The 27,184-nt window shown below is 37.0% G+C and overlaps 1 protein-coding gene across 2 annotated transcripts in view; it reads right to left on the reverse strand.

The window, feature by feature from the left end:
• PRKG1 (protein kinase cGMP-dependent 1) overlaps positions 1 to 27,184 on the reverse strand; it is a 1,334,297-nt gene that overhangs the window by 906,118 nt on the left and 400,995 nt on the right. The window lies entirely within an intron of this gene.

Raw genomic sequence — 27,184 nt, forward strand, 5'->3', positions numbered from 1 at the left:
CCCGTGTGTATAAAAGAAGAAACTACATTCATGGTGTGGAAATCCTTTTATTGATGAATTTTAGCAGTGGCTATCTCTGCATTTACTTGACTAGTAGTTTTTGTCTGGCATTGTTTGAAAATGCAGATGTAAAGACTTCTTTCAAACAGAAGTAACTCCTGTAAGGGATAAAGGAAGAAAAGGCTCCTGTAATTCCACTGTCGCCTTCTCTAGGATCTAAAGTACAGTCAGTCCCCAGTTTAGGATGGCTCAACTTGACTTTTTAAATGTTATGATTGGTTTATCAGGATGTAACACCATCATAAGTCAAGGAGCAGCTGTACAGTAAATTGTCAGAAATGTGCCACCACTATTTAGAATGATGGATGAGTGGCACAAAAATAAACATTATCCAACTGTTCTCTACTTAATGAAGGCAAATTTATAGAATATTATAATTTCTCAAAACATATATAAGACTCATTGCCATCTTTTTTTACCTTTTAGGAAGGCTTAATAATCAAAATCAAAATGTTTACTCATACTGCAGAAGTACATACTTTGTGATTTTTTTTTTCCTTAATCACATCTCAAAAAGAAACAAGAAGAGTAAGAAAGTCCTGTGTTCACAATTTTCTCCAACATTAAGGATGACCCCTTGCTCACCATTTATTTCCTAAAGCACTGCTTAAGTTGCATAGATCCAGAGGTGACAATAAAAGGGCAGGAGAGATTTCTGCTGTCCATGGCCAAAAATGTGCATTTGACATTAATAAGTCCTTCATCCTCCATGATTCTTATACATGTTTTGATGTTGAAAGGAGAGCCTCTACAACATTCCAAGTACATTTAATTGGCATGATCTTATTAGCAGACAGAATTCACTCAGAGAGATTACTTGGCCAAGCTCTCAGGACACATGGGTGTTGAAAACATGGATTTCAACTCAAGCAAGTATGTTTGATTCCGAAGCAAAATATCATACGATTACCATATTGACTTTTGCATTCACAGGTCAACCTTTGTCCATCATATTACACTTAGATAGTTGAAATTTCCACTTCAGACCCAAATTAGATTTGACAAATTGGCTCAATCCAACTGGGTTTGTTTTCTGACAGTCAGCAAAACCATTTTGGCCTCTGTAGCATATAACCTGTAGATTCATGTCCCAGTTATTGTTTCATCATAATTTATTATCAGTCTACAAAGTTTATAAATATACATGTAGAAACCATGACACAAAGTATTCGCATTTGCTGAAATACTAAGTTAAGGAAGATTTTCATATCCTGGGACTTGTTAAGCATGTGATAACTTTCTTTAGACACAATGACGCTAACTATCTGAAATACTCTTGATGCAGATTTGAGTAAGTGTGAGCTACATCATGTTCGTTCACAGGGCCGTTCCTAATGGTACCAATCATCTGTTTAGTTTTCTTGGCTGTAACAGCACTATGCACTAATGTTTTTTAGAGAATAGTAAACTATTTCTAGAACACTGAAATTCAACAAAATGTTAAGTATCTGGGCAAAGAACATTCATAGCTTTAAAAAGGGAGTAGTGTTAACAGGGGAAAAGAATCCAAATGGCTTTGTTACTACCTAGTAACATTAATTTAAAATGATGGATCACTTTCAAAATTCTTAAACTAAAATAGATTTATTTTTTCTTTTATAATTGTTATATGCCAATATATGAGATAAAGCATATAGATTACAGAAACCAAGGGACAGAAAGAAATGCAATGGTTTGTATGGAGCAACAAATCATCCCATACTTCTACCTCCTTTCCTGTGCCTTTGCCAAGTATTCTATTTAAAGTTCCCTGTGAGGAGCTCTGTCTTGGGAAAGAGTTTGATAGCAGTTAAACAAAAGGATTTATTTAAAAAGGAGACCTGGATTTGGTTCACATCTTGGCTCTATTACTTACTTAAATGGATTATTGGGCAAGTTATTGAGGCTCTTTGAGTCTCATCCTTAAATGAAGAGAATAATTTATTTCATATGGATGTTGTATAGGAGTAAATTCAGTGTCAAACAGTATCTTGCACAGAGTAAATAATCAATGCCCATATATGGACATTTTTGACACTAACTCTTAGGAAATATTTTAATTCCCTAGAAAAGTACATTTTAGATTTCTTCAAAGTCCCCAATGCAACTTTAGATCTGAAAATTTTAAGTATTTCAAAATCAGAGCATTAACATGCCATATGTAGCTTGAATGCTATATTTCTCTTTGCCAAGTATTTAACTTTGCAAATCATCTGATGGCTTAATTACAAAGCTGGGCCCTGACATCCATCACTCTGCATAGGGGAAATCTGTCCAGAAGAGACTAGAAGTGGCTTCTTTCTGCATGAGTTATCAATCAGGAATTCTAATTTAAATCCAGAGAGATGTGTCCAGTGCTGAGTTTGTTTCCAGGATCTCTTGGTTCACTAGAGTTTTATATATTCTTTCAATGTCCTAAAATGTGCTATTCCATGACAAAACAGTTATTTGCTTTGTGTGTAGTACTAGCTTTGCTTTTTAATCACTTAGAAGAACCCACCATGTAGTAATCTGGCTAACCTTGTGAGATATGAGGCCATCAATGATAAGAGCCCCCTTTTACAATCCTCTTCTTGGGTGTAAGTCAGACATTCCTAAAATAGAGTTGTCCTTGCAATTTGCCATCCATGAAACAATATTCTGAGCCATCTCCCAAAAGAGTAGTTCCTACTACTAATAAGGCATTTATTTTAGTTTTTCTTCCAATAGTAAAAAATCACTTACACTTTCTAGGCCAGAGTTTCCAGCCACTGGGACACTGTGAATAGATTACAGGTGCTCAGGTATTGATCTGACAGCCCTTATCACCACCAGGAGAGGCCTGGTATACAGCATCATCTCTGATCATTAATACAGTCAACATATAAAATAGTTTGTGCCTGAGTCTTGACATGAAAAACTTTGAGAAACACTGTGGGTCCTAGCTGATTCTTCCTTAGGGAGCTGAAGGAAGTCCAGTATTCTAAGTGGTGTCTGACTATGCAACATGAAAGTGTGGTGCTTCTATGACAGAGGGTAAATGCAATGACTCTTTTTCATGTTTCCCACAGACATGTGGGGAACTGAATGTGTGACCTTTATATAATTGGTGGGTCTTAATTTTGCACCAAGTAGTTGGGATTTTTGTCATGGAGAAAATGGATTTTGCCTCCCTTCCAATATCAAGAAGGTGGTTGGCTGATTAATAATCCATGACTTACAACATAATAAGTGAATGAAGATAAGGAACACATGGATCCCTGTACACAGTCATTTAACAATTACTTGTTTTCTTTCAAATATCAGGAAGGATAAATGTTAAGCATAAATGTTAATGAATATATCAGTACTAGTATATTTGTATTGTTCTTATGTTATGATTTCTAATATTTATATAGCTTTTCATAGTTTACAAAAAGAATGGACCTCTTAAAATTACATGTACAAAACAAAAAAGGCATGGTGGAATCAGAGTGGTCTATTGGATAAATAGAGAGGCAGGATTTTTTGCAGGAGGAAACACTGCACATAGTACATTTTTGTCACATTAAAATTAAGTAGATGTGTAGAAATAATATTACCCTAAACTGAAAATCAGCTAGTGACTCAGGAAGGAGAAAAATTTATCACCATATAGAAAGAAAACCTAGAATCCCTATTTTTGTGTTTTAAGCCTCACGGATAGACACTTCTTAGTTCCTTTTATAAACTCTTAATTATGGGAAGGGAACGAGATATTTGACAAAAGAGGGTGTGGGACTGATTCAGAGGGGTTCATTATGCTTTTCAGGATGCCTTCTTTAAATGAAGGATAACGCAAAAAGTAAGTCACCAAAAAAGAGAACTGTAAAAAAAAAATTATTAAAAAACAGTTTTAAAATGCTTAACAACTTTTCCCTGCTTAGAGAACTTTTCAGGGAAGAGGGGAAAAGACAGCACTGGTGACAGAGGGGTGGTGAAATGCAGAGGATTTACAAAGGAGCCAGCGAATGTGGAAAAGGAAGCAAACATAACATAAACAGACACCTAGGACATTACAAGGATTCATGAAGTGATTTATCCTACTTCCTAGTCTCCAAGCACTCTGTAACCAAATCAGCCTCAATCTAAAGTTGCTCTTTCCAAATGGCAGTCACCAGCCACGTGTCTTTTCAGCATCAGCACCTGATATGTGGTAATTGAGAGCTCATGTGCGCTCTAAGTGTAAAATATACACAGAATTTAAAAACCTTGCTAAAAAAGAGTGTAAAATGACTCACTAATAATTTTTGGAATAATATTTTGGATATACTGGTTAAAATATATTGTTAAAATTAATATTGCCTGTTTTAGCCTTTAAAAAAAATTTATAGTGTAGGTACTAGAAAATTTAAAATTACATACATAGCTTATGTTATACTTGTATTTGGAATCACTGTTTTAGAGTTTTTAAAAGTTATTTAAACTTGCTTACTCACAAATATTTTTACAGTTGAGAAGAATTGTATGTACTTGTCAGTCCCAAATGTAGCAAACTTCTCATTGGTCCGTTGACCATCTTAGTATTTCTTTACTGACTCATACACTTGAACTATACTGAAATTTATTCCCATTCCCATCATTACACACCTGAGGAAAGCCATTGAAAGAAAAGGGTTGCTGCTAGTTCACCAGTTCTCCTAATACATGCTGTTGAAAAGACAGGAAAGAGAAAATTAGGCTAGAAAAATGTGAACTCAGAAAAAACAAAGAAGAACCAAACAAAGGGAAAACATTTGTGCCGGGAGTTTCAATTTAAACAGAAACACAGCCACTTCCACGTTGCACTCTGCTTTTTATTTTTCACTATAGTTACGACTTGTTTACTGAATCCCTTAAGAGTCCTCACAGAAGGCTTGAAAAATTTTTACACTTCAGTTTCTTTCTACATCTGGATGTTTGAATCAGAGGAGCCCTAAAATCTCCTGGAGTTTGAACTTGTATTGACTTCCCGTTTCAGGGCCTTTGAACTGACCATTACCCCGGCAGAAGACTCCATCTCTCCATTATCTGTGTGGTTGGCTCCTTCTTGCCATTTAGGTCTCAACATAAAAGTTATTTCCTTAGAGAATGCTTCCGTGAACACTGTTTCTGCTCCTCCTATCCCTTTCTATCACATCACTCTATTTTATTTTCTCCATTGCTCTTACATCAAGCTGATTTTTCCTTGTTTATATTCTTGTTTACTTATGTATTTATTTATTCATTTGCCCTACAAGAATACCATCTTTCTAAGAGAAAATATGCTGTCTGTCTTAATCATTGCTCTTTCTATCCCACCCAGGAGAGTGTCTGGTATATAGTAGGTACTCAAAAAATTCTTATTAGGGAAATAAGTAAATGAATCAGACCTGGTTCTTAGATATAAACAACCAAGAATGACTTTGTCTAATTTAGTAGAAACTGAGTGTATTACCTAACACAATTGCCAATTAAACCTGGAGAGCCAGATTTGAAAAAATGGGGAGAATAAAGGGAAGACATGCAGCCAGAACTCCTACAGCCCAAATTACGCTGTGGATCCTACCCAGTGAGGAGACCGCTGCCCCGGCACCCACATTCCATGCTCTAGCTCTCCACCACGGGCTGACACCAATGGATTCAGACATTGGTTTCCCCTGAAGTCACCATTTCCACTGCTGTGCTTAGAAACTGGATACTGTTGTCACTTGAACCATCATCAAAAAAAATTCTGCATTGACCCTTCTCTGTGTCACAAACTCCATGTCGAAAATTCAGAGTATGTGCCTCAGGTGGTTCAAACCTAGGTCACAGGGATCATGCCTACCTACTAGGAAAAAACAATGATGAGAATCTGACTTTGGTTTTGATTTTATTTTTCTTCTACATAAGGAAAGGGGCTCGGCCTCTCATTAATATTTATAAGGCACCATCTTCACCAAACATAGGCAAGGGGTTCAGATACTGGGAAGATTCTCCAAATGACAAATATTCCCTATAATCTTCCATGTGCTTGTGGATGCATTTTTTTTTCTTTGATCAGATACACTCTACACTGTTGTAGGTCACATTGTTAGGTTTCTTAGACTGTAGTGAATTTCCAAATGAAAGGCAGCATGCTGTATTCATGAGTTCTCCAGAGAAACAGAACCAATAAGTGTTCTCCAATTTCTCTGGGGAACACTGATTAACACAGCATGCTATGTATCATATGAAATTCATAAGTCATTTCCTTATAATAACAAACCTCTTTATATATACATAGCACATAAAATTATCCTTTATATTTATATATAACATATCTTACAAAATATCTTTATGTATCTTATTTATATATGTATACATATCTTATTTACATATATATAAATAAGATGCATATAAAGAGATTTATTATTAAAAATTAGCTGAAGCAATTGTGGAGTCTAAGAAGTCCCAAGAACAGCAGTTAGTAAGCTAGAGGCCCAGGACTGTTGATGTTAGAGTTACAGTCTCAATCCAAGCCCTGAGAACCAGAGGAAATGAAGATCTAAGGTTTAGTCTGAAATCTGAAAGCCTCCACAACCAAGAAGAGCTGTTGTTTCAGTTCTAGTCTCAAAGCAGCAAAAGACTGATGTCCCAGCTCCAGGTCTTCAGGAATGAGGAAATCCCCCTTACTGGCTGGAGAGTCAGCTTTTTGTTCTACACAGGCCTTCAACTATTAAATGAGAGCCACTCACGCTGGTGAGTAAAGCAGTCTGCTTTACTTAGTCTACTGATTCAAATGTCAATCTTATATAAAAACACCTTCATGGATACCCAGAATAATATATAGTCAAATATCTGGGCACACACTGTAGCCTAGTCAAGTTGACACATAAAACTAACCATCACGCATGCCCTTCTGGGGACAAACAACAACCCAGTGAGCTCTCAAAGCCTGAAGCTTTACCATGGTTACTCTTCAGCCCACTGTTGGACTAGAAATCTACTATTTTGCTCTTAGTCCCTTAAGGCAGGGGTCCTCAAACCCTGGGGTGTGGACTCCATATCAGTCCATGACCTGTTAGGAACTGGGCCACACAGCAGGAGGTGAGCAGCAGGTGAGTGAGCATCACCGCCTGAGCTCCTCCTCCTGTCAGATCAGCAGCAGCATTAGATTCTCATAGGAACATGAACCCTATTGTGAACTGTGCATGTGAGGGATCTAGGTTGCACACCCCTTATGAGAATCTAACTAATACCTGATGATCTGAGATGAAACAGTTTCATCCTGAAACCACCCCCGCACCCAACTCTGTCCCATGGAAAAACTGTCTTCCATGAAACCAGTACCTGGTGCCAAAAAGGTTGGGGACCATTTCCTTAAGGGGGTTACTCTTCCCTCTGTGATCCCTGGGTGAATATTTTACCCTAAAGATGCACAAAATGAACTAGAGGGATAGGAAGTTCAGGAATGGGTGAGGGGTGGAAGGTAAGCTGTGAAGAGCTGTAATAATTACACATTCAAGGGCTATCATTTAGGTTGATATATCAACTGCTGCCAATAGAAGGCACAGAAGCCACATGCTCACTTGCAAATTGAAATGTGAGGTGAGTCTAAGTAAGTGACACATTCTGCCTTCGAGGAGGAAAAGGACATCTGATTCATAGCAAGCCCTGCCAAAGTACAGCTGCCTGAGCCAAGTGGCTCTCTGCCATTTAGCCCTGGGAAACAAGGAAAGGCAGTGGCAGGTTAGGTAAAGGGATAAAAGGTTTATTATAAAAAGGAACTTGATAACTGCTGTGATTTTAATTATATTTCCACTGCTAGAATCCCATCAATATTTAAAAGCAGCAAATAAAACAATTTCCTGAGATGTTCCCTATTTTTAGGATCAAAACTTACCCTCAGAAAATAGTCAAAGGAAGTCAGAAAGAACCTCAAATATGAAAGAAATGAACATAAACAGAAAAGCAAATGGACCCTCTAAACCATAGCAAGTCAAAGTCCAACTCGAGGACCTCTAGGCACAAGGTTTTCTTCTTTCATGAAGTGCCCTCGAGTTGCAGCAGCCAAGGTTTAGTGATCCTGTAAAAGGTTAAACACCACATGTGCATGTATGATTTATCGGTCATAGGCTATTAAAGGAAAAACTACAATCTTTGACATTTAAAAAGGGTGCTTAGAAAGCATTTGTAACTACATAGAAGGTTAATCATGATGGCCGCAAAGGTCTTGTCTGCATCTGGGATTTGAATTTTAGAATTCTGAATCTCTGAGTTAAATTTTTTTAAAAACTTACACACCAGAGCCCAGACGACAATGCTCTTGGGACACTCTTTCTTGGCACGCAGTTGCCATGCTGTGTGAAGTTCAAATCACAAGTAGAGACCATGTATAGGTTTTTCTGTCAGATCCCTCAGCTGAGCTCCCAGCTCACAGGCAGGGTTCATGATCAGCCACATGGTGGTGACTTATGTTGGCTGTTCAAACCCCTATATGACAGTCTCTAATCATCAGCTCCTCTTAGCTGGGTCTAACCAGCCCACAGACTGTGAAAGATAATAAAATGATTGTTTTTAGAAGCCAGTAAGTTTTGGAGTGGTTTGTTAGGAAGTAATAAATAATTAGAACGCCTGCTCTTGGCCCCTGTGATTTCACTATACGTATGGTCCAGAGCTGATGGCATTCTCCTGGGCTCCTCAGAGGTCAAGAGTAGTGCAAACTACTCCTGTACTTGAATTTCTTCATATATTAATTTATAAAGAAATGCCAAGATGGGATGTCAAAATGTTTACTTCTAAATAACATTTAAAACATAATGCTTTTTATGATATATAACCCCAAATAGTAGAGTGTGATTGTATTACTCTCAAGATCATTCCAAGATGAAACAGTAATTCACAGTGTACTAGCTAGTGTTTTTCAACAATAAGACAAAAGTCATATAACTAATGTATTCTTCCTTTAGTTCTGCTGCTATATCTACGTGATAGTAGGAATGCTCTCCTTTGGAAGATGACAGAAATCAAAATGTGAAGTTCTTCGGGATTATGAGTCCTGAGCCAATGCCACCTGCCTCACCCCACAACTATTTCACCTTTTTGACTTAGTGTTAATGATCATCATATTCATATTTCTGTAGATAAGGCATTGATCTTGGTCTCATTTGCTTCTTATTAATTATATTAAAATATCACCTTTGTTTGGTCACCTTGACTTTTAATATAGATAAAAATTCATCACGTAAAAATCCAGTTCATAGAACCCCAAAATTTATTTAATTGTTGGTCAGACTTAGAAGAGCAGAGGTAGAACATAGTTTCTTAGATTTCTATGGGATTTTTGCTTATTTACAATATTTCTTACATTTTGTCAAAACATTTATCAGAAGTTCATATAGTGGGGTTTGAAGAATGAGCAGAACCAGGCATAACTTTCATGGGCAAATATCCATTGGAGAAAATAAGAGCATTTATTTTTATCCAGATAGAGTTCACAGTGATTCAGAATATTCTATAGTGGCTGCTGAAAACACCACCTCATATAAAATAAATTATCCCACTATGGCAAAAAAGCAGTCAATGCATTTGTCAACAAGAGAACAAAATATTCAGGGAAAGTAAACAGTTTTGCAAATAGCAACTGATGAGTTTCTATTATCCCCTATTTCTTTTTGGCAGGAAAACAAAGGAACAAAATTGGCCCTATTGGCTCTGATGAGCCCTAATCCTTTCTCTGCCTAGAGCATTCCACCTAACTTGGAAGGTGGTAAAATCCTCCCTACTACCAGATAAAAAAATGATCATATACTTTAGTGATAATGTGTGTAAGCCTCAAAAGGCAAAGCCAAAGTGTGAATATTCTCTCCTAAAAGAATAGAACCATAGATCTTCCTTAACAAAGACATTGACTAGCACAGGTGCAAGCAGTAACTTAAAAATAGAGAGAAACCTAAAGAAAGATTTCATCAGTACTCTTACACCAACCAGATTAGCAAACTTTGCCTCTAGCACACCTCTAAGGAAAGCAATTCCAATGGTACCCTAAATCCAAAGTTACACAATATGTGGATTCTTCTGTTGTTTTAAACAAATGTTTAAAACTCATTCACTCTGCTGGAAGTAAGTTTTATAATCATTCATCCTAATAATTAATTAAGAAGGCAGTAATGTGTTCTGGAAGCAGAAAAAAGAGTTCTGTTTGTGACTCTACCCTTAGAGAGCAAGGATGAAGAACCTAGGTTCTAGATTAAGCCAAATTTGCACTCCTCCACAAGTTCTAGAATCTTGGACAGCCTCTCCCCTTCTCAATGCTACAATTTCTGCTTCTGAAAAATGAGGATAACACCACAATCCACCTCAAATGATGTTTATGAAGACTAAATCAAAACCAATTACCTTTGTGCAGGGTTTTTCAACCGTAGGATTATATAATAGATGTTTTAGAATGGGTAATTTTTGTTGGGGAATGATTTCCTGTGCATTGTTGGATGTTTAGCACCATCCATGGCCTCTATACCCAGTAGGTAACAGTAACGACAACGAAAATGTCTCCAGATATTGCCAAATGTTCCCTCAAGGCAAAATTATACCCGGTGATAATCAATGCTCACTGCCTAACAAATGGCAACTCCTGAATAAACATGAGTCCCCCTACTAGAGTACTTCAGTTGGTGTTACCTGTTGTTATAAGGAAGAACCCTTAACCTTACCTTAAGAAAGTAAATACCGCATGGACTTTAGGTATACCAATGTAATAATTAAGGAAAAAGAAAACTGTTGACGGACTAAGTATTATGCACTGTTGCAATGATATTTACACGTACACATGAACTCGTGTTATCTTCAAAGCTGTCCTAGGAATTCAAGACTAAGGTTTCTCCAAAATTATTTCCCATGAAGATATTGCTTAATTAATGATAATTTTAGAACCTGAAGTTGAATTGTAGGTAAACATATTCATTGTCACCTTGAAACAAGTTTCAAAGTGCCTATGAATATATGCATGTCATGAATGTGCATATCAGTGTATTTAGCAGCCTGCAGTTTCCAGGAATATGAACCTGTCTGTAAAGTTGAAGCCAACTTTATGGGCCATAAGTGGACACTGCCAAGAGCCTCATCCAGTGATTCCAGTTAGTCATTTCAGATGTAAAGCCATGGTATGTGGCTTTGTGGAATCCCCACAGAGTTTTGCACTTTGGATGTGTTCCACATGATTCTGCCTTAAATGCTGTACTATCAACTGAAGTGTGTGTGGAGTTTTGAAACATTTTAATTCAGCTTATTCAACTGAATGCCTCTACCACAAACATTCCTGCTTACCAAGCACATTGGCCCTAGCTAGAATCAAGGAATTAGGGAGAGATGACATTCTGCCAGATTCTGCATATGGCCAGTGGACTGAAATTCATTTGGGTCCACAGACATACTTTTCTGCAGATGGGAATTTCAATAATTTGAAAGAGTCAAAGCAATCTGCTGGGAGCCCTTCATCTCCCTATCTAAGATGTAATACAGCTGTCCGATTGGGCTGCTGGTGAAAAGGACACTGAAAGTGACCTTTCTTAGTTCTTAGATGTTCTTGTTCCCTTATCATTTTATGGATTACTCAATAATCCATCTGCATATGGGAAATAATTTGTGAGCGAATCTAGCATTATTATTTATCTATATATGGACAATCAATTTATAAGCTAATCTAGTATTATTATCTCAATTTTAAAAAAGAGGTTACTGAGAACAAGGGAGTTTAACTAAGTTGGCCAAGGACTTGGTGGGACACCCACCAAGTAGAAGAGTGAAAGCGCAAACCTAAAGCTGTCTGGCTGCCCCAGGATGCCCCCTAGTGGCTGACAGGCAATACCAAGGAAATTTTATAGCTGTGGCGGCACGTTAGGGGTGCTCAATAGAGATGAAATTTAGTTAAGATAAGTAATTCTAGCACTGTGAGGAGTATAAAAGAATGATCGGTGTTTGAATCTTATTTTTAGATTTTCTATCTGTAGGGTTCTTTTCCTAACCAGGACTGACTGCTTTTATTCTGTAGTGCGAGGCACCAGGATAAGGAATAAAAAAGTTATTTCTCTAAGAGTAACATCTTTGCATAAGATTAAAAGGCCACTTGCATAACGGAAGCGAAGTTGTAAAAGTTATGAAAATTGGTCATGAAGAAAGAGGAAAAACAAGATATCTTTTAAAAAGATTTGTACTAGTTTCTTAAGGAATATTTAATCGGAACTCTTGTTTCCAAACTATAACAGAGGAAACTTTTCCTACAAAAATCATGTAATCGACTATCGCAAGTTATATGACTGGTCAATACAATTATATTGCATCCCTGGAGCATTACTTAGATAGACAAATTTAAAAAGAAACCTATTTTGCTACTAATAAAATAGCAATTTGGAATCAATTACCATGTTTCAAAGGACCCTCATTAGACCTGCTGTCAGTTGCACAGAATTCATAATTTGCCTTTATTGCAAATGTATTTCTATTATTTTCCACTAGCAACTAAAAAACTAGAAAGCTGGTGAGAAAAAAAGTTCCTTTTAACAGGGCCATCTTGTTGGTTGGTATTCTTTATTACAGTACAGAATCAACTACATTATTTTCACAGTGTACTTACTTTGACATGAGTTTACTGACAACTTTGCTAGACAGTTTGTTTTTATAAAATATGTTATAGAATTATAAAATTACTAAAACAATCTAGAGGCATCATTGTGTGTTAGGAGAATTTAATTGGAAAGATAGAAGTGTTTTTTTTTTTTTCCTCACATGACATTGAACATTTCAAAAACACTGTTACCCTTTTACTGAAAAGCTAATATTTCCCTCCAGATTTCTGATTCTCATATTCATAGGGCCTTTGGTAAGCTAAACTTTAACTTGAGGCTCAAGACTGTATAAATATTTACCATGGGCAGAAAATTCAAAAAGAAATCTTAGTGATTTTAGGCATCAAAAGAGATTTGTGTGGTGTAATAAAAGAGTCCTGGACTTAAATTCAGGGGGATTGAATCTGATCTTTGCTCTGTCACTGAGCTAGTCTCACTGGACTCGGTTTCTTTACCTGGGAAATAAGAGAGTACGATCAGGTGTCTTCACATATGCCCCCAAACTGTGGCAATATGTGATGGATATAGGGAACATTTTAAAATAAAAGGGAGAATATACATTACTAATGGAAAGAAAGTGTCCCAATTCAAAACACCAACTCATAGTAAAGGTCTTATATATGGCTTTAAACAAAAATGTATTTTAGGGTTTGGTAAAAGTAAGTTTCGAAAATGTACCACACCATTTCTTCAACTCTTAAATTAGAACATTAAATGTCAAACACTTTAAGAAAAAAATGAGAAAACAAAAATATTGTCAGTCAACCTACTAACTTCAAAGCTGACATTCTTAATTTAGATAGTAAAAAAATTAGATTTAATTTTAAAAATGACTTCACACCATATGCCCAACACTAAATGTTTATTATTAACAATAAAATATCTCAGTAGCAGAAATCACTTTTAGAAAACCAATGCAACTTAGATACAGTCTAAATAGAATGAAATATATTAGAACATACTGGAGGAGAAGGGAAATGATTCCATGTGTAGAAATGAAAATACAACTTAACATGTTTAGAATAAACAACAACTAAAGGCAGTTAGTAAACTACATGAAATAATTTTGTGTCCTGCTATGTGGCACTTAACCAGCCAGAAAGCTAAAAGTTGGCCTTTCGAATATTTGTCATATGAATGTTTCAATATCAATTCAGGTACCAAGCCTTCCTAAGTGAAAAAGGCAGAAAACAGCAAGGGTGCATCATTGGGTTGGCAATAAACAGGTAGTAACTATTCCTGCTGGGAGAATTCATCTCTAAAAAGAGGTGTGATGGACTGGAAGGACTTTATAGCGAAATAAAATGACTGGCTACATAATTTGCAGTGCCCAGTGGAAAATGAAAATGCAGGGCCCCTTATTTAAATATATATCTCTCTATATAATTTAATATATTTGTATATAATATTTATATATTTAAATTTATTTTATATATAACATTTCAAGAGGACCATAGCAGAACATTAAACCAAGTGTAGACCCTCTTGACCACGGGCTCTGTGGAACTACACAGTTCCCACATTTATGGGACTGCTTGTCCTGTAGACAGTTCGTTTCTTGTTCAGCCACTTCAGTTCTGTATGGGACCTTGTGGCAGATGATTGGCTGATCTCACCTTCAGTTCTTCATTCGTAAAATAACTAAAACTATAAAAGTAGCCCCATAGGCCTGTTGTAAAAGTCACCTTGACCAATATGTATTATTTTTTATATGTACTATATAAAAAATAGCTTGATGGGTGAGGACACTCCTTTTTATAATTACAGTTCATAAAATTCTACTTGTAAATCACAACAGTTTTTTTTCTTATGAGTTCTTAAGGGGTGAATTGATAAGCAATGAACAACATGAATATTCAAAAGCAGGTAACCATTTTTATCTCCAATGCAAAGACTTTGTGGTTCTTACTGATTTCCCTCAAATGATTTATTATAAGAATACAAGAGTGCTGTGATGATTAATTTTATGTGTCAACTTGACTTGGGCCATGGGATGCCCAGACATTTGATCAAACATTTTTTGGGTGTATTTCTGGATAAGATTAACATTCGAATTGGTAGGCTGAATAGAGCAGATTTCTCTCTTGAATGTGGGTGGACTTGATCCAATGAATTAAATACCTGAATAGCGCAAAAAGGCTGAATAAGAGGAAACTTATGCTGCTTGACTGCTTGAGCTGGGACATTAGTCTTTTCCAGCCTTTGTACTTGGACTGAAGCATGCACTGTTCTTGGGCCTCTAGCTCATTGGTTTCTGGACTAGAACTTAGACCATCAGCTTTCCTACTTCTCATGCCTTTGGACCCAGACTCAATTACACCATCACCAGTCCTGGGTCTCCAGTTTGCCAACTGCAGATCTGGGGAATTTTCAGCTTCCACAATTGTGTGAGCCAATTCCTTAAAGTTTCTTTAAAGAACCCTGACTAATACATGACTGTTATAGAAACAGTCATACTCACATTAACGCAAGTCCCTGATTTTCCTAGAACAAAAATATTATAGACAATATTTTATTGCTTTCAGTTCACCATGGTATCTGAAGGACTGAAACATCTGAATAATGGAACAAGAGGAAACATTCTCTTGGAATAGGTCTAATGTGTATGCATCTTACACCATGTAATTTTCAAGAACACAAGGCATCTATACTGCTCTTTAGTAAGTGCAACTTTTATTATCAGTAAGAATACTTTTTTACACTCTGATTTAAACCAATGAGAAAATTAACTCATGACTTGTTCTACTCTTGAAGGTGAAGATTTCAGAGGTTATTAAAGTTCAGTGCAACCTCTTTTGTATATATCCTCTTGATAGGCACCTATTAGTAGAATAGAAGGGAGAAATGTGAGAGTGGACAAAGAAAACTAGGAGATAATCCCTATGGCTTCTTTTTGGCCTCTGCTCCTTTTCAGTTCAAAGAAATATGGTAGAAGAAATAAAGAGCCTTTCTGATTTCTGGGTGGCTAAAAACTCCATGGTGGCACTTTGAATGGTCCCTGATTTAAGGACTGGTTTGTTGAGGCCAATCCCATGAATGAGGGCTTCGATTCAGAAACTCAAGGCCAATGTAGGAGTCCATCACAGGGTCTGATTCTGAAGGTGATGAGGGCTTAGAATGATACACGTATTTACATGTGTCCTCTGTTACCTGACCCAAGGAAAGGCTAAGAACACATTTGGTCCATCACAGGAATGGAATGGGCTACTGTGGGTAAACAGCATTCACTTAATGGATTGGGTTAAAAAATTGTTTGCATTTAAAAAATAGACAAATTAATGACTTATTTGATACATTTTCCTTAATGTATGCATTATCAACCATTATTTAGAGATTTCAGGTTGCTGTTTATTTTCCCTTGTCTTTTTTGTTATAAAGATTGGATGTGTTAAATAGGAAGAAACACACTGTATGAATGTTTTAATATCCAGTCATCTTTATATACAGATGATGTTGACATCTGGAGTATTTGTCAACCAGAGCACCATTACGTTTTTTCTGATAACACATAATATATTGCATTACCCAACCAAAGCCATTTCACAATGCCTCAAGGTATGTACTTTGAGCACTCCTGTGTTTTTATTAATAACTTTAATATGTACTAATGAAAACATCCATTAGGACAACTTCATAAAAATATTTTCCTACATCAACAACAAGGTTCAAGAGATAATTCTTTACTTACAGTACTTATTATAAAGAACATTATACTCTTTTGTTTCATTTGTTTGCTTTTAGTTTTTACAAAAGGAAATAGTACAGAACTCATGAGAACAGAGTTATGTGCAGTTTTAATTTACTATTTTATCATCTTCAGTGTCACTCAACAGCTATTTCATGTGTAGCTGGTATCATTGTAAGAGCTATGGGGAATTCCAGGGGAATATGAGTTATGACCATTGCCCTCAAAGAAAGTCTAAGTAGGGAAGTGGGAACAGCAATGATGCTGTTGCTGAGAGTGGAAGTTGGGTAGGAAAAGAAATAATGTCAGGAAGAGTCTAATAACAGAGAGGAGAGGACCAGGGGAAGAATGGAGGGATTCACGACGAAAAATAGTCGGGTGACAGGGAGCAAGTCGGTGGATGAGGGTTTATTAGTAAAAATTGTAGAAGTGGAACAATTTTGATTAATAATCAAACTTAGAATGTAGCCCTACAAAAACATTTTACAGACAAGAAAACTGAGTTCCAAGAAGTTCATACAGCTGCTGAGTGATGAAGCCATAATTGAAGAACAGGCTCCTTGAATCTGAATCTCCCACGCCACTCTGCCTGCCTGAATCCCTCAGCCTCTACCATAAACACTGAGGTCTTAAGGCTTTTCTGGGAGTGATTTATTTTAGTGTCATTGGGAATAAAGACAATTTTACAATATTTGTTTTTATGAAGATAGAACTTGTACATGTAGCTGACCACACTAACATATATTTGGAATTTTAGAATAAGACTTAATTCTAAATTCAGATTGGTCTTTGAGTTGGGCTCTGGCCGCAATCTTAGCTCCCCTCTCTGAAACAGAGTTTCTCATTTCCGTCTCTGGTCTTTGAAGAAGGATGATAAAACGAAAAAGAATTTTTTTTTTTTCAAAAAGAATTCATTTAACAGTTATTATCGATGTCTTGATCAAACAGAATTAAATCTTTCAGGTGGTGCTTTTTTTCTTTTTTTTGTTAATGTACCTCATTTACAAGTCATTGCTCTCTTACCTTTTACTGCTCTTTGCTCAATCAACATAAGATGAAGATTACAATAAGACAGCAGAATAAACATAAAGAAGTACAAGCAACCTTTCAGGAAAGCTGCATAATTGAAGACAATTCACAGAATTATGCTCTCATTCATTAAAAAGAGTTGAAAATCAAAGACAAATTCATCAGCACAGAGTAAGCAGAAGGGCTGTTTCACGTAGAGGCAAGCTGAATAACACGTGAGGTCCCAAACCCAAAGGATTAATCTCAGAGGAAGAAGAAATACTGGAATAGGCCAGTAGTTTCCCTCATGGTTAGATCAGTAGCTTTGATATGTGACAGGTCAGTCAAGAGATGGTTTTAGAGTGGTTACAACCAGGTATTCTAGAGCTTCCTGGTTCCCAGCATTCAAAACTCAGCTTCACAGGATGTGCTACATGTACTTAGGCAAGGTACTTAAACTCCATGTGCCTCTATTTTCTCAACTGCAAAGTGGTAATTATACTAATAACCCCTACCTCATAGGTTTGCTGTAAAAATTAAATGTGCTAATTTCTATTGCTATGTAAAGTGCTTAGAGTACTGCCTGATATAGTAAAGTACAATATAAGTGTTTGCTGCCTTCTAATTGTCCTCTTCTGTCATCTTTTTTTCCCTCCTTCTCTTTCTTCTCCTCCTCCTCATTCTACTTGCTTTATCTGGGACAAGTTGATGAACCTCTTTACAAGTTGTGGCTTCCACACCTGTAAACTCAGGATAATAAGACTGTAGCAATATTTGGTTGTCTATTGTCTATTCAGCACCTACTCTATTCTTTCTAACAAGACTTTGGTGTTGTTCAGGGATCTTCTTTATCCTCCCACAACCATGGGGAACAGGGGGAAGTAGACCCAAATCACTAGCTCCAGGGGTAGATCTTATTGGTGAGCCAATCATTATAAGCCCATCTGCTTTGCTAGTGAGTTGGTTAAGTAACACAGAACTAAGACGAACAGCATGAGACATTTCCCTAGAGAGAGTTTTTGGTCTCGGTGTGGGCATATGACACAAATTTATCTAAGCACACTAAAGGGAAGGATTTGTACTCTATGTTTGGGTTCTCCTTTCTCCCACTGGATAAGAACAATGAACCATGGCACCCTAGACCCACTGGCAGCTAACTTTTGGTTAAATGGAAAACAGAAGTTGATACATGGAGAAGGACACAGTTGGAAATGGAGCTGAGAAAATGGAGCCAGAGATTTGTTCTCCTCTCACCAGCAGCCCACACTAACACTGGAGTTTTAAATGTGTAGTATAATGCATTTCCTTACTGTTCAAAGTACTTTCAATAGGCACTTTGACACTTTCTACCTAAAGCATCTTAACTGACACAAATATTAATACCTACCCCACAGCATTGTTTGAGGTTGTTTTAAAAATGAGATGCTTATAAAGAAGCATGCATCTTACAATATAGAGTACAGATCACATAATAAACATAAAGCTGATGATATGTTTACTCTGATAATGGTCCCCAAAGGACTTGCCCCAAACAGCATTATTATCTTCCATTAATTTCAAGAGGTTAAAGAGAGCCCTTAGAGATTCCAACCTTACTTAATCACAGATGGGACTCAATCATTGGATCTCTGCCTTCAACCATACCTCAGCATTCAGTAGAAGATTTCATAGATACTACTTTGAAAAAGAAAATTGTTTTTATTGTTCTCATTCACCTTATCTACACTTTAAGAATAGCCTCCATTCTAAGATGTTAATAAACAAATTCATCTTTTCTCTTTTCCATATTATTCATAACTCTTTAAATTTGAATTTTTTTTTCTCAATTTTAAGCCCTTTCAGACTCAGTCCCATCTTTCTTAAGGTCATGCCAAACAAATAATGATCTTTGAAATCTAATTACCAATTTTTACATCAAAAAGCACGAAAAAAACTGAAGAGAACATTCTGAGGAAAAAAAAACCAACAACAAAAATAAATTCTTGATTATATTTTAGGTAGTCTGTTTTTATCCCTGACCATATGCTTTATTTCTGAATGTCTCTTTTCCTTCCAGAAAGGGAGGTACTTTAAGGCAATCCCAGAGCTCGTGACACAAGGTAATACAGCCCTCAGCAATCAACAATATTGTATGATAGGACTTCCATGTAATGCAATTATAAACAATCAAACTAAAAAATTAGGCATCCTTCTTGTTTAGGGTGACTTATATTTATAAATCTGAGCTGGTGAAATTAAAGCAAGCACAAACCAAATTGTCTTAACTTCCCCATGGTATACATGCAATGTTTCCTTTTTTCAGGTTTCTGTTTACATATTCTTAGTTCTTTTCCATTTTAATGACTAAGCAATGAGTAGCTTGATTTACTAAATCTAACTAGAAAAAATTTCATTGGCTCAAGGCCAAAGTTTTGAGTCAAGAAGAGAGAAACTTGAAACTATAGACTAGATGTCCAAGTTCTGTGACTCAGTTCTGCACTGGGATCTAGTAAAACTCATTTAGCAACTAAGCTCTCCATGCCCAGGTTGTGAATCACTCAATCACTGCACCAAGAAAAGCAGCTATGATGACCGATTCTACCTCCATGTGAGGGGTACTGATTGACTTTCATTTCTTCATTCATTCATTTATTCACTCACTCACATACATTTATTCATGCATTTATTCCATACTTTTTTTGTTTCTTTTCTTTTTTTTCTTTTCCTTTTTTTTTTTTTTTTTAGATGGAGTCTTGCTCTGTTGCCCAGGCTGGAGTGCGGTGGCATGATCTTGGCTCACTGAAACTTCTGCCTCCTGAGTTCAAGTGATTCTCCTGCCTCAGCTTCCTGAATAGCTGGGACTATAGGTGTGTGCCACCATGCCCAGCTAATTTTTGTATTTTTAGTAGAGATGGAGTTTCACCATGTTGGCCAGGTTAGTCTTTGTGAAAAACACAAATTCACCCATCCAAATTCAAAGAATGGACTCAGAGGCACAGTGAAAGTGAGACTTTTAATAGAAGTCTTGCAAGATGGGGTGTCTAGTAGGCAGGTACACCCAGGGCAGTTACAGCAGATAATTTATCTCCTAGCACACAAGTCCTTCTCCCAGTTCCTCACTGGTCAAATACTATGGGGTTACAATCTTCCTGGATGTCGCCTAAGTTTCATTATTCTCCATATAAGGTTATACCCTGGTCCCCTTCCCCGGTTAAGTTTCAATTTCCCAATAACAAAACTTTCTTCCCTTTTATGGGCTGACCCCTCCTCTACATTCTGTTCACTTATTATGACCTTTTGGATGCATGACCTGTGCCATTTGTTACATCCACAAGCTGGCTGTCAGTACTTAGATTTATCATGCCTTGAAAATGGACCATTTAAAATATTTTACCAGTCTTGAACTCCTGACCTCAGGTAACCTGCCAACCTCAGCCTTCCAAAGTGCTGGGATTACAGGTGTGAGTCACTGCACCAGGCCTATTTCATACTTTTTCAACAAACAACTTTTAATTACTATGTGAAAGGCACCTTTCTAATTAGGATGATAGAGAGATAAACAAAATAGACACACAAAAAATCTCTTCTTTCATGGAGCTTATGCTTAACAGGGAGGCAATGGTGTTCTGGCAAACCACCTCTCCAATATCAAAGTCTCCATTGGTAGCATTTGCCAATTTCCATGGTGTAAATACTCCCACTATGGATAACCAGCTTGCAAAACTCCCAAATAGTTAGCAATTTTCTTTTGCAAATTAGCGTAAGCAGGCTCCCTATACCACTGGTGGGGGATTAGACAATAAATAAGTAAAATGTGGAGTCTGTAAATAGAGGTCAGTGCTTTGGAGGAAAATAAGGCAGTGAAAGGGAATATTTAAGGGTTTGGGTGTAGAGAGAGAGTGCAATTAGAAATAGCCTGGACACAGAGGACTTCACCAGGGTTGATCACACATCTGATGGTGGAGAAGAATGAGCCAGGAGTGAAAACGGCACAGTATCTCTTTGGTCTAAACAGCATATCAACCAAAAATATTAGTTTTAGTCTGTGTATAAGATCCCTCAGTCTACTTATTTTAGCCCAGTATGGTCCCACTTGTGCTTTTCTTCATAGCTATAGACTGTGCAAAAATGGATTAGAGATTCAACAGGTTGAAAATATTTACCTCATCTAATCTGTTAGTAACACAACCCTCTGCCTGCCAGTGTGCACTCTCCAAAAGTTTTATTCCTTGTCTCAATGGTTAGCCTGATGGCCTCACTCTCTCAACTTTTCAGTTAAATCTGTCGAGTGAACAGAAGGATGTAAAATTTATCTCAGAGCTAACACAAACAGGCAGACAACTTCTTGGGTAAAATGTGAAGAGTTTCAAAACTTGCTCTTCATGTGAATGTCATAAGAATAACCAAAATGTCCAGCCACAGAAATTTGGATAAGTTCTACAGATGCAATAGAATTACAAAGAAGGAAGGGAATTTAAAACCATGATTTAAATACAATTGTAATTAACTGGAAAGATGTTCATTTTATTGAAGATAATGACCACAGCATCTAATATCTCTTGGATATTTTGCTTCTTACGCTCTTGTTTCCTCATCTAGCAGAGGGACTAATAATGAAAATGACTTTATAGGTAACTGTGAGGTTTACATAATACATCTAAAAGTTAGTGCATCAATTAATATTAACTATATATAATAAATATAATGTACTAATAAATAGAATACATGTGATAAATGTTAGTTTTTCTCCTACTCTTCATTATTGTTATTATTACCTTGTGCCAGACACCACAAGGTATGTAGTGTCAATAATAACTGACACAAGGTATGTGGTATCAATAATAATTGACACAATCTATGTGTCAATAATAATGTCCCCATTTAATAAATAAGGATATTAAACACAGGAAGTTTAGTAAGGTGCTATATGTCACAGAATGAGTAAGAGGTGGGATAGAGAGTCAAAGCGAGATAGTAAAGCTCACCATGACTGTGCTATAAGACAAAAATATATTTAAGGTCAGCATAAACCCTACTGAAATTCTTAGGTACATAAGGACAGAAACTGTGGCTTGCATTTACTATTATATAGAAATTTCTCATCACTCTGCATTAATACACAGGGAAAACCATAGTTAACTCTATTTTCTAAGTGCTTATTTATGTCTGAAATGTCTAATATGAATTCTTTCATATAACCCCCCCCCATGAGTGACACTAATGCTATCCCATTTTTTTCAGATGAGAAAATTGAGTCAAAGAGAATTTAAATAAATCACCCTGCATCACACAGGTCATAAGCAGCAGTGCCAGGACTAAAACTCAGGTCTATTAGATTCTTCATCACTGTGATTTTTCTGCTTAATCTGCTTAGCTAGCAACCCCAAGAACAACTACATAATGTTTTCATTAGGCCCCCTATTATGTGCATGGAGGTTAGAGGTTTTATGTAAATGTACAATAGTCTCCTCTTCTATTAATTACAATGTGTAAACAAGAAAAAATGCAGAGCTCAGTGGGAAGCTGAACACTAGCGCTCAAATGCCTGAAAGAACCAATTAGCTGAGGTCTACAGATCCCTTGTACTACTAAATGGTCAGCTAGTGCTATGGAAAACTGCACACTTCTACCATAAGATCAATCTCTCTGCCATTTCCAATCTGTGTTATGCATGAATCATGCATTTTAGACTAGATAACATGGAGTAATGGCTTCAAAAACTCTCCCAGGCATAAAAATAGAAGCTTAGTGCTACTGGTATGGATTCCCCACTGTCTCAAAGTAACCATTTTCAGTCTTTTCAGAAAGAGCACACAGACTTTCTGCAGCAGCATTTTAGGCATTCTACTCTTCCTTGTAATTTTCTCAATTCATACTTCTTGCAGACTAGAGGAAAGGATGTCTTTGGCCTGAAGGCCAAGGCTAAAACAAACAGAGCATCTCTCATAATGAGATATCCCAGAGTCTGGTAAGAAATGTACTCTGCCACTCAGTGCTCTGCAATGTCTACTGACAGAAGTGATCAATCAGCTAACTTGGAGTTTCATTAGTGATTAGGCCAGAGCCAGGAGTCTAACCCAGGTCTCTCAACCTTCAGAGGCCAAGAGCTCACTGTGCTGGTGAAATTCTCTAGAAGCCCGCAAGGTCGTGTAAATGAGCGAAGCAGGCTAGCTGTAAGCAACAGGCAACGAAGCACAGGTGGCACTTGGGGAATGTGTGGTCCTTTCCAATACCGCTTCTAACTAAAGCAGTTGCTGTTCTGCTCCAGCTGACAGTTGCCATAAGCAAAACAGCCACGTTTTGTTTCATCTTCCATTTTTTTTTTTTAAAGAAAAACAACAAATTAGGATTTTAGGTGAAATTTCAAAATTGTTCAATATTAGCAACTAATTTAGAAAAAAAAAAACAACAAAAACACCATGTGGGATAAACACACATAACCAGATAAGGCCCATAGGTGCCTGCTTCATGGCTTATATTCTACTATATCATCTTTTCGGCAGTGCTAGCAGAGCCCAGGCTACCACTAGCTGCTGCTAATGTTACCAGCAAACTTTTAACCCTTCATGGTGAGTTCAATAAGTTCTGATCTAAAAATAACTTAAGAACACATAATATGATAATAATAGCTTTCATTTATTGAGCCCCTATCATGTATCAATTGAGACAAAGGCTCTAAGGTGGGTATTCTTATTAACCTTATTTTACAGATAACAAAACTGAGGAAGAACTTGAGCAGGTGTATACTCTGTCCAAGGTCACACTGGTATTAGGTGTTTGTCTGAATATTCAGGTTTCAGATTACTCTGAACTACTATGTGAAATAAAATACCCAGTTAGGCATACAGTTAGCATAGAGACTACTGAGGGCAAGATTTCTGTTTATTGCCTGAAGGGATACTGTTTTTTGTTTGTTTGTTTGTTTAACTGCTAACAGGTTATAACATTAAGTATATTCAGAAATAACACAATATACGGACATTTGGTTTATCACCAATCTATGGTGATATTTTTTGTTACTATTACAAATGGACTGGCCAGGCACAGTGGCTCACACCTGCAATTCCAGCAGTTTGAGAGTCCGAGGCAGATGGATCACCTGAGGTCAAGAGTTCAAAAACAGCCTGGCCAACATGGTGAAACCAGCGTGATGGCAGGTGCCTATAATCCCAGCTACTCGGGAGGCTGAGGCAGGAGAATCACTTGAACCCAGGAGGCAGAGATTGCAGTGCGCTGAGATCACGCCCTTGCACTCCAGCTTGGGCTACAAGAGCAAAACTCTGTCTCAAAAACAAACAAACAACAACAACAAAGAAAAACAAACAAACAAAACCCTGGTCAATGTGACTTGAAATAAATGGACTCCATAAAATGTCAATGTCCTTTGCAAAAGTAATCCGCCCTTGAGAATTTATTCTAAAGCTAATTTAAAATAGGAAAAAAGGTATTATCTCAGAAGTGTTAACAGCATCCAATTTTTTTTTTCAGTAGAAAATAAGATAAAAATAACCAAACTGCTCAGGAGAACAAGACCAAGTATTTTTGATATACCAATATGGTGAAAGATTTAATTATTAAAAACGAATCCCTAATAATTATTGGTAACAGAATATATTTCTCTTATGAAACGCTGAGAAAAGAGAAAGAGACAATTGCATCTGTGTTCTGATTAGAACTATGTAAAAATGATAAAAAATGTAAGCTAGAAGGAAAAATAAATTAAGTTTTGGGATCATTTCATGTTTAATTAATTGAATTATCAATAGTTTAGAAAAGAAAAGGGGTTTTCAACTGCTTTTATTGGTCCATTGTTGTAGTAGCATTTGCTGCAGCTGGATTTAACTCAATCCAAATTTGGATAAATACCCATGGCATCACTCAGCTTAATCCAAGATTCTAGATTAACTTTTTACTGTCTCTGTTGAGCATAACCTCTTGTCGGTTTGCACATTTTCTGCAACAATTTCTACAGAGTAGTGTTTTGCATACATGGAAGAGCTATCTGGGAATAAACTGTCATCTGTGAATAACTACCATGAATATTTATAAGTTACAATGTATAGTTTCAAAGAAAGCCTCCATGTGGTTCTTAAAGTAAATACACTCTCATTTTAATTACTTCACTCTTGTTATCCCTAAGATGTATACAAAGCTCGCTCCTTCACATCCTTCAAGCCACTGATAAGAACTACCCTGATCACTTTATACAAAATAGTAACAGCGCCCCCCCCACCAACACTCATATTGTATATTTATATGTTTATCTTCTGCCTTTCTCCAGTAGATTGTAATCCACATTAGGGTAGGATTTTGTCCTTGTTACTCAGTGTTAAGTCCCTCGCACCTTGAATAGTATATGGCACTTCACATACTACAGGCTGAGTATCCCTAATTTGAAAATCCCAAACCTGAAAAGCTCCAAGTTCTGAAACTTTTTGAGTGCTGACACGACACTAAAAGGAAATGCTCACTGGAACATTTTGGATTTCAGATTTTCACATATGAGATGTTCAACCAGTATGTCTTCTACAGATATTCCAAAATCCAAAAAAACCCCAGATTCAAAAACATTCTGGTCCCAAGCATTTCAGATAAGGGATGCTCATTCTGTCATAGCATCTAACAGTAATTCAGTACCTCCTCTATCCCAGCCGCTATTCTAGCTGCTTTATTTATATAAATTATGTATTATTCCTAATGACCCTGTAAATAGGTACTATTATTATTTTCACTCACAGACTCCAATGCATATACAAGTAAAAAATCTGTCTAACTTACTGTAGTAGATAGACTCTAAGATGATGCCTGATTATCTCTACATCCTGGTACGCATGCCTTATTTAATTCCCTCTTTTCCAGTGTGAGTAGAATAGGTACGTTGATTCTAACCAATAGAGTATGGCAAAAGATAATGGAATGTTACATCAATGATTATGCTACATAATATTGTAACTCCTGTCTTGCTAGCAGACTCTACTTTCTCTCTCTCTTTCTCACTTTGATGAAGTAAACTGCCATATGGAGAGGCCCACATGGCAAGAAACTGAGGGTAGACTCCAGCCTACAGTCATGAAGGAACTCAGTCTGACAACCAGCAAAGAACTGAATCCTGCCAACACTCACATGAACTTAGAAGCAGATTTCTCCTTAGTCTGTCTCGTGCTTCTACAACAAAATACCTGAAACTGGGTAATTTATAAAGAATAGAAATGCATTTCTCACCATTCTGGAGACTGGGAATTCCACCGTAAAAGCAGCATCAGGTTCAATTGTCTGGTGAGGGTTGCTCTCTGCTTCCAAGATGGCACCTTGAACACTGCATCCTCTGAATGAGAGGAATGCTGGCTCCTCACACGATACAATGTGAAAGGGCGAAAAAGAGACCCAACTCCCTCTTTCAAGCCCCTTTAGAAGGGCACCTAATCTCATTTATGTGGGAGGAGTCCTCACGACCTAAACACCTCTTAAAGGCCTTACCTCTTAATCTATCACATTAGAAACACCTGCGTTAACTACGCAGTGGTTAAAAAAAGATGAGTTCATGTCCTTTGCAGGGACATGGATGAAACTGGAAACTATTGTTCTCAGAAAACTAGCACAACAACAGAAAACCAAACACCGCATGTTCTCGCTCATGGGTGGGAGTTGAACAATGAGAACACATGGGCACAGAGAGCGGAACATCACACACCGGGGCCTGTCGGGGGTTGGGGGTGGGGGGCTAGGGGAGGGACTGCATTAGGATAAATATCTAACATAGATGACAGATTGATGGGTGCATGGCACGTGTATACCTATGTAACAAACCTGCACGTTCTGCACATGTATCCCAGAACTTAAAGTATAATTTTTTAAAAAAGAAAAGAGACAGAATGGATAAAGGAAAAAAAAAAAGAAAGAAGAAGAAAAAGAAAAGAAACACCTGCATTAG

Source organism: Chlorocebus sabaeus, chromosome 9 (genome assembly GCF_047675955.1).
Source record: "Chlorocebus sabaeus isolate Y175 chromosome 9, mChlSab1.0.hap1, whole genome shotgun sequence".
NCBI lineage: Eukaryota > Metazoa > Chordata > Mammalia > Primates > Cercopithecidae > Chlorocebus > Chlorocebus sabaeus.